The 6,741-nt window shown below is 39.0% G+C and overlaps 1 pseudogene; it reads right to left on the bottom strand.

Annotated features, from left to right (window-relative positions):
• Positions 1-315: 315 nt before the first annotated feature.
• Positions 316-6,194, bottom strand: LOC113888067 (annotated as a pseudogene).
• Between the last annotated feature and the right edge of the window lie 547 nt (positions 6,195-6,741).

The following is a 6,741-nucleotide window of genomic DNA, read 5'->3' as shown; positions in this document are numbered from 1 at the left end:
TACTGTTTTGAATTGTGATGACTCTTGCTTTATTCTCTTTTTTTGTCATTTTCATTCATGCTTTATTAAGTCTATTCACAAATACTCAAACTATACAGAAGCATATGAGATACAGAATATAAGTTAAGATCCTTTTCTATATGCTGGCTTACTTTAAAGGGTCAAGAAGAAACATATTATTTACATTGAGATTATCTATTAGTGTGTACAGAAAGTTTAAATTACCTGCAAGAAAATGTATATAGACATGCACCTGCCCATGCTATGATCTGATATATACTGGGAAAATTAATTACAAGCATCTCTTCTGTTTCTTTAAACATGATCAGCCAGATACAGAAGTTGGCATTCATAGTTAGTGTATTTCTGCTAAATACCTTTGTTGTGAAGTCCTGAATTCTTCATTTCAAATAGTTTTTGTTTTGTTACTTTTGTCATTAGTCCTTTGTTTTCTGCATTTCTTTTTTTTAGACACATTATGCAAGGTAGATACCAATGAGGTTTTCAAGCTCTTTAATGCCTTCCAAAACCTGTATACTACTTAGATTTTACATTATTTCCATTATTTCTCAACTTTAGGTAGCAACACCATGAATTTGTCATTGTTTTGCTTTATTGACTATGCCAAAGCCTTTGACTGTGTGGATCACAATAAACTGTGGAAAATTCTTAAAGACATGGGAATACCAGACCACCTGATCTGCCTCTTGAGAAATTTGTATGCAGGTCAGGAAGCAACGGTTAGAACTGGACATGGAACAACAGACTGGTTCCAAGTAGGAAAAGGAGTACGTCAAGGCTGTATATTGTCACCCTGCTTATTTAACTTATATGCAGAGTACATCATGAAAAAAACTGGACTGGAAGAAACACAAGCTGGAATCAAGATTGCTGGGAGAAATATCAATAACCTCAGATATGCAGATGACACCACCCTTATGGCAGAAAGTGAAGAGGAACTAAAAAGCCTCTTGATGAAAGTGAAAGAGGAGAGTGAAAAGTTGGCTTAAAGCTCAACATTCAAAAAACTAAGATCATGGCCTCTGGTCCCATCACTTCATGGGAAATAGATGGGGAAACAGTGGAAACAGTGTCAGACTTTATTTTTGGGGCTCCAAAATCACTGCAGATGGTGACTGTAGCCATGAAATTAAAAGACACTTACTCCTTGGAAGGAAAGTTATGGCCAACCTAGACAGCATATTCAAAAGCAGAGACATTACTTTGCCAACAAAGGTTCGTCTAGTCAAGGCTATGGTTTTTCCTGTGGTCATGTATGGATGTGAGAGTTGGACTGTGAAGAAGGCTGAGCGCCGAAGAATTGATGCTTTTGAACTGTGGTGTTGGAGAAGACTCTTGAGAGTCCCTTGGACTGCAAGGGTGAACTCCGGGAGTTGGTGATAGACAGGGAGGCCTGGCGTGCTGCGATTCATGGGGTCTCAAAGAGTCGGACACGACTGAGAGACTGAACTGAACTGAACTGTGTGGTAGATTCATCTTATTAGTTATACTGAAGTGATTCCAGTTTTTCCTCTTTCCATTTGATGGATTATTTTTACTGTCTTCCTCCTTAGAGTTTGTGGAAGAAGCAAATGGGCTCATTTGGCAGGTTCCAGCTGTTGGAGAAGGAGAAGGCAATGGCAACCCACTCCAGGACTTTTGCCTGGAGAAACCCATGGACGGAGGAGCCTGGTAGCCTATAGTCCATGGGGTCGCACAGAGTCATACATGACTGACGCGACTTAGCAGCAGCAGCAGCTGTTGGAGAATAGGCTGCAGCACTTTTCTTCCTTGTGATTTTTGAAGAATCGAATGCATTTGCTTTTAATAGACCATCCAATTTCTGTGATCTTTTAAAAGGCACTTCGTCATTCTGGGACACATTCCTGTAACTGGATAAAATCCCTGAACAACCACTTCCAAAAACAGAGAACCTTCTGAGGGAAACACTCTTGCTTTGTTCTTATTTCTAAAGGATTTCTTTGGCTATTTAAGGTGTTTTGCAGTTCCATATAAATTTTAGTAGTGCTTTTCCTATGTCTTAAAAAAATGCCTTCAGAATCTTAATAAAAATTGCCTTGAATATATGGATAGCTTTTAGTAGTATTGACATTTTAACAATATTGATTTTTCTAATTCATAAACAAGGGATTCCTTTCCATTTATTTGTATCTTCTTCATTTTATTTCAATTTCTTGTAGTTTTTAGAGATCTTTCATCTCCTTAGTTAGATTTATTCCTCATGTTTTTTTGATGCTATTATAAATGGGATCAAGTTATTTTTTTTAATGTTCTAGAGTAAATAAATGTTGCTGATTTTTGTGTGTTGATTTTTATCTTGCTCATTTGGTTGAAAATTTAGCATTTATATATATATATAATCATGTCATCTTCTAATAAAGACACTTTTACTTCTTTCTATCCAATTCTGATATATTTTTTTTGTTTATTTGCTTGATTGCTCTAGCTAAGATTTCCAGTACTATGTCAAATAGGAGTGGTAAGAGTGGGCACACTCTTGTCTTGTTCCTGATCTTAGAGAAACAGCTTTCAACCATTTAACACCAGGTATATGGTATTAGCATGGGTTTCTCATAAATAGCCTTTATTATGGTGAGACACATTCCTCCTATGCTAAATTTTTATGAATTTTTTAATCATAAATGAATGTTGAATTTTGTTAAATGCTTTGTCTATTGAGATGATTATATATTATTTTTTCATTCTATGAATGTAATGTATCATATCAATTGACATTTTTTCTAGTAGTGTCCTTTTATCTTGAAAAAATTATTTTTTAATTGAAGGATAATTACTTTACAGAATTTTGTTCTTTTCTGTCAAACTTCAACATGAATCAGCCATAGGTATACATATCTTCCCTCCCTCTTAAACCTCCCTCCCATCTCCCTCCTTATCCCACCCCCTAGGTTGATACAGAGCCCCTGTTTTGGTTTCCTGAGACATATAACAAATTCCCATTGGCTATCTATTTTACATATGGTAATGTAAGTTTCCATGTTACTCTATCCTTACATCTCACCCTCTCCTCCCCTCTCCCCCATGTCCACAAGTCTGTTGTATGTGTCTGTTTCTCCACTGATGCCCTGCAAACAAATTCTTTGGTACCATCTTTCTAGATTCTATATATATGCATTCAATTCAGTTCAGTTGCTCAGTCATGTCTGACTCTTTGTGACCCCATGGACTGCAGCATGTCAGGCTTCCCTGTCCATCACCAATTCATGTAGCTTCCTCAAACTCATGTCCATCAAGTTGGTGATGCCATCCAACCATCTCATCCTCTGTTGTCCCCTTCTCCTCCTACCTTCAATCTTTCCCAGCAACAGGGTCTTTTCCAGTGAATCAGTACTTCACATCAGGTGGCCAAACAATTGGAGTTTTGGCTTCAGCACGTGTCCTTCCAATGACTATCCAGGACTGATTTCCTTTAGGATTGACTAGTTTGATCTCCTTGCAGACCAAGGGATTCTCAAGAGTTTTCTCCAACACCACAGTTTAAAAGCATCAATTCTTCTGTGCTCAGCTTTCTTTATGGTCCGACTCTCAAATCCATACATAACTACTAGAAAAACCAGAGCTTTAACTATATGGACCTTTGTCAGCAAAGTAATATCTCTGCTTTTTAATATGCTGTCTAGGTTGTTCATAGCTTTTCTTCCAAGGAGCAAGCGTCATTAAACTTCATGACTGCAGTCACCATCTGCAGTGATTTTGAAGAGTAAAGAAAGTCTCTCACTGTTTCCGTTGTTTCCCCATCTATTTGCCATGAAGTAATGGGAACGGATGCCATTATCTTAGTTTTCCAAATGTTGAATTTTAAGCCAGCTTTTCCACTCTCTTCTTTCACTTGCACCAAGAAACTCTATAGTTTCTCTGCATTTTCTCTCATAAGGGTTGTGTCATCTGCGTATCTGAAGTTATTGGTATTTCTCCCAGCAATCTTGATTCCAGATTGTCCTTCATCCAGCCTGGCATTTCGCATGATATACTCTGCATTTAAGTTAAATAAGCAGGGTGACAATATAAAGCCTCGAAGTACTCCTTTCCCAATTTGGAACCAGTCTGTTGTTTCATGACCAGTTTTAACTGTTGCTTCTTGACGTGCATACAGATTTTTCAGGAGGCAGGTAAGGTGGTCTGGTATTCCCATCTCTTCAAGAATTTTCCAGTTTGTTTTGATTCACACAGTCAAAGGCTTTGGCATAGTCAATAAAGCAGAAGTAGATGTTTTTCTGGAACTCTCTTGCTTTTTTGATAATGCATAAGATGTTGGCAATTTGATCTCTGGTTCACCTGCCTTTTCTGAAACCAGCTTGAACATCTGGAATTTCACAGTTCACGTACTGCTGAAGCCTGGCTTGGAGAATTTTGAGTATTACTTTGCTAGCGTGTGAGATGAGTGCAATTGTATGGTAGTTTGAACATTCTTTGGCATTGCCTTTCTTTGGGATTGGAATGAAAACTGACGTTTTCCAGTCCTGTGGCCACTGCTGAGTTTTCCAAATTTGCTGGCATATTGAGTGCAGCACTTTCACAGCATCATCTTCCAGGATTTGAAATAGCTCAACTGGAATTCCATCAACTCCACTAGCTTTGTTCATAGTGATGCTTTCTAAGGCCCACTTGACTTCACATTCCAGGATGTCTGGCTCTAGGTATGTGATCACACAATCGTGATTATCTGGGTCGTGAAGATCTTTTTTGTACAGTTCTTCTGTGTATTCTTGCCACCTCTTCTTAATATCTTCTGCTTCTCTTAGGTCCATACCATTTCTGTCCTTTATCGAGCCCATCTTTGCATGAAATGTTCCTTTGGTATCTCTGATTTTCTTGAAGAGATCTCTAGTTTTTCCCATTCTGTTATTTGCCTCTATTTCTTTGCATTGATAGCTGAGGAAGGCTTTCTTATCTCTTCTTGCTATTCTTTGGAACTCTGCATTCAGATGCTTATATATTTCCTTGTCTCCTTTGCTTTTCACTTCTCTTCTTTTCACAGCTATTTGTAAGGCCTCCCCAGACAGCCATTTTGCTTTTTTACATTTCTTTTCCATGGGGATAGTCTTGATCCCTGTCTCCTCTACAATATCATGAACCTCCGTCCATAGTTCATCAGGCACTCTATCAGATCTAGACCCTTAAATCTATTTCTCACTTCCACTGTATAATCATAAGGGATTTGATTTAGGTCGTACCTAAATGGTCTAGTTGTTTTCCCTACTTTCTTCAATTTAAGTCTTAATTGGACAATAAGGAGTTCATGATCTGAGCCACAGTCAGCTCCCAGTCTTGTTTTTGCTGCCTGTATAGAGCTTCTGCATCTTTGGCTGCAAAAAATATAATCAATCTGATTTTGGTGTTGACCATCTGGTGTTGTCCATGTGTAGAGTCTTCTCTTGTGTTGTTGGAAGAGGGTGTTTGCTATGACCAGTGCATTCTCTTGGCAATACTCTATTAGCCTTTGCCCTGCTTCATTCCGTATTCCAAGGCCAAATTTGCCTGTTACTCCACGTGTTTCTTGACTTCCTACTTTTGCATTCCAGTCTCCTATAGTGAAAAGGACATCTTTTTTGGGTGTTAGTTCAAAAGGTCTTATAGGTCTTCATAGAACCATTCAACTTCAGCTTCTTCAGCATTACCGGTTGGGGCATAGACTTGGATTACTGCGATATTGGATGGTTTGCCTTGGAAACGAACAGAGATCATTCTGTCGTTTTTGAGATTGCATGCAAGTACTGCGTTTCAGACTCTTTTTGACCATGATGGCTATTCCATTTCTTCTAAGGGATTCCTGCAGGCAGTAGTAGATATAATGATCATCTGAATTAAATTCACAACGTTTATCTTTCTGATTTACTTCACTCTGTTTAATAGGCTCTAGGTTCATCCACCTCATTTCGAACTGACACATATGCATTCCTTTTTTTTTTTGCTGAGTAATATTCCATGGTGTATATGTACCAACATTTCTTTATCCATTCGTCTGCCTGTGACATCCAGCTTGGTTCCATATTCTAGCTACTGTAAATTGTGCTGCAATGAACACTGGGGTATATGTGTCTTTTTCAATTTTGGTTTATTCAGGGTAGTATGCCTAGGAGTTGGAGTGCTGAGTCCAACTAGGACTAGGTTTTATTCCTAGTTTTTTAAGGAATCTCCATACCGTCTTCCATAGTGTCTGTGTAAATTTACATTCAAACCAACAGTGAAAGAGGGTTCCCTTTCCTTCACACCCTTTCCAGCATTTATTGTTTGCAGAATTTTTGATGATGGCCATTCTGACCAGTGTGAGGTGATATCTCATTGTAGTTTTGATCTGCATTTGCTAATATTGAGTGATACTAGCATCTTTTCTGGAGAAGGCAATGGCACCCCACTCCAGTACTCCTGCCTGGAAAATCCCATGGACGGAGGAGCCTGGTAGGCTGCAGTCCATGGGGTCGCTGAGGGTCGGACACGACTGAGCAACTTCACTTTCACTTTTCACTTTCACGCATTGGAGAGGGAAATGGCAACCCACTCCAGTGTTCTTGCCTGGAGAATCCCAGGGACAGCGGAGCCTGGTGGGCTGCTGTCTATGGGGTCACACAGAGTCGGACACAACTGAAGTGACTTAGCAGCAGCAGCAGCAGCATCTTTTCACATATTTGTTGGCCATCTGTATGTCTTCTTCGGAGAAATGTCTGTTTATGTCTTTTTCTCACTTTTGGATTGGGTTGT

Source organism: Bos indicus x Bos taurus, chromosome X (genome assembly GCF_003369695.1).
Source record: "Bos indicus x Bos taurus breed Angus x Brahman F1 hybrid chromosome X, Bos_hybrid_MaternalHap_v2.0, whole genome shotgun sequence".
NCBI lineage: Eukaryota > Metazoa > Chordata > Mammalia > Artiodactyla > Bovidae > Bos > Bos indicus x Bos taurus.
This window is presented reverse-complemented; position numbering and strand designations above follow the sequence as displayed.